This window comes from Oncorhynchus clarkii, unplaced genomic scaffold (assembly GCF_045791955.1).
Source record: "Oncorhynchus clarkii lewisi isolate Uvic-CL-2024 unplaced genomic scaffold, UVic_Ocla_1.0 unplaced_contig_4000_pilon_pilon, whole genome shotgun sequence".
NCBI classification, from domain to species: Eukaryota; Metazoa; Chordata; class Actinopteri; order Salmoniformes; family Salmonidae; genus Oncorhynchus; species Oncorhynchus clarkii.
In genome coordinates, this window is record NW_027257979.1 from 171,893 (window position 1) to 174,728 (window position 2,836).

Here is a 2,836-nt window from a genome sequence, read left to right on the forward strand (position 1 = left end):
GACTGGCCAGACACAATCACAGAGAGCCTGTAATCAACGTGTTCCAATGACCCCGCCTCCTCTTTCCCCATACAGCTCAATGTTCTAACTGAGCTTCAAGGCCTGTCTGACCAGCCAGTTTGCCTGTCTCCTCTTTCCCCATAGAGCTCGATGTTCTAACTGAGCTTCAAGGTCTGTCTGATCAGCCAGTTTGTCCGTCTCCTCTTTCCCCATAGAACTCAATGTTCTAACTGAGCTTCAAGGCCTGTCTGACCAGCCAGTTTGCCTGTCTCCTCTTTCCCCATAGAGCTCGATGTTCTAACTGAGCTTCAAGGCCTGTCTGATCAGCCAGTTTGTCTGTCTCCTTGTGTTAATGCAGTTTGTGTGGCAGGGGTTAAGGATGTGTAATGAAACTGCGTGGGATAGAGTTCCCCTCACTGTCCTCGCAGCTTTGGGTCTGGTAAGGGAGAACCAAGGTCAGCTAATTACCTTAGCTTCACCCTTATACTTTATGAGTAAAGAGACATCTACCCTACACCCATGTAGTTATTGACAGTATAGAGAGACATCTACCCTACACCCATGTAGTTTCAGACAGTATAGAGACATTTACCCTACACCCATGTAGTTTCAGACAGTATAGAGACATCTATCCTACACCCATGTAGATATTGACAGTATAGAGACATCTATCCTACACCCATGTAGTTTCAGATGGTATAGAGACATCTATCCTACACCCATGTAGTTTCAGACAGTATAGAGACATCTATCCTACACCCATGTAGTTTCAGACAGTATAGAGACATCTACCCTACACCCATGTAGTTTCAGACAGTATAGAGACATCACCCATGTAGTTTCAGACAGTATAGAGACATCACCCATGTAGTTTCAGACAGTATAGAGAGACATCTATCCTACACCCATGTAGTTTCAGACAGTATAGAGACATCTATCCTACACCCATGTAGATATTGACAGTATAGAGACATCTATCCTACACCCATGTAGTTTCAGATGGTATAGAGACATCTATCCTACACCCATGTAGTTTCAGACAGTATAGAGACATCTACCCTACACCCATGTAGTTTCAGACAGTATAGAGACATCACCCATGTAGTTTCAGACAGTATAGAGACATCACCCATGTAGTTATTGACAGTATAGAGACATCTATCCTACACCCATGTAGTTTCAGACAGTATAGAGACATCTATCCTACACCCATGTAGTTTCAGACAGTATAGAGACATCTATCCTACACCCATGTAGTTTCAGACAGTATAGAGACATCTACCCTACACCCATGTAGTTTCAGACAGTATAGAGACATCACCCATGTAGTTTCAGACAGTATAGAGACATCACCCATGTAGTTATTGACAGTATAGAGACATCTATCCTACACCCATGTAGTTTCAGACAGTATAGAGACATCTATCCTACACCCATGTAGTTTCAGACAGTATAGAGACATCTATCCTACACCCATGTAGTTTCAGACAGTATAGAGACATCACCCATGTAGTTTCAGACAGTATAGAGACATCTATCCTACACCCATGTAGTTTCAGACAGTATAGAGACATCTATCCTACACCCATGTAGTTTCAGACAGTATAGAGACATCTATCCTACACCCATGTAGTTTCAGACAGTATAGAGACATCACCCATGTAGTTTCAGACAGTATAGAGACATCTATCCTACACCCATGTAGTTTCAGACAGTATAGAGACATCTATCCTACACCCATGTAGTTTCAGACAGTATAGAGACATCTATCCTACACCCATGTAGTTTCAGACAGTATAGAGACATCTATCCTACACCCATGTAGTTATTGACAGTATAGAGACATCTATCCTACACCCATGTAGTTATTGACAGTATAGAGACATCTATCCTACACCCATGTAGTTTCAGACAGTATAGAGACATCTATCCTACACCCATGTAGTTTCAGACAGTATAGAGACATCTATCCTACACCCATGTAGTTATTGACAGTATAGAGACATCTATCCTACACCCATGTAGTTATTGACAGTATAGAGACATCTATCCTACACCCATGTAGTTTCAGACAGTATAGAGACATCTACCCTACACCCATGTAGTTTCAGACAGTATAGAGACATCTATCCTACACCCATGTAGTTTCAGACAGTATAGAGACATCTACCCTACACCCATGTAGTTTCAGACAGTATAGAGACATCTATCCTACACCCATGTAGTTTCAGACAGTATAGAGACATCACCCATGTAGTTTCAGACAGTATAGAGACATCTATCCTACACCCATGTAGTTATTGACAGTATAGAGACATCACCCATGTAGTTTCAGACAGTATAGAGACATCACCCATGTAGTTTCAGACAGTATAGAGACATCACCCATGTAGTTTCAGACAGTATAGAGACATCTATCCTACACCCATGTAGTTTCAGACAGTATAGAGACATCACCCATGTAGTTTCAGACAGTATAGAGACATCTATCCTACACCCATGTAGTTTCAGACAGTATAGAGACATCACCCATGTAGTTTCAGACAGTATAGAGACATCTACCCTACACCCATGTAGTTTCAGACAGTATAGAGACATCACCCATGTAGTTTCAGACAGTATAGAGACATCACCCATGTAGTTTCAGACAGTATAGAGACATCACCCATGTAGTTTCAGACAGTATAGAGACATCTATCCTACACCCATGTAGTTTCAGACAGTATAGAGACATCACCCATGTAGTTTCAGACAGTATAGAGACATCTATCCTACACCCATGTAGTTTCAGACAGTATAGAGACATCACCCATGTAGTTTCAGACAGTATAGAGAC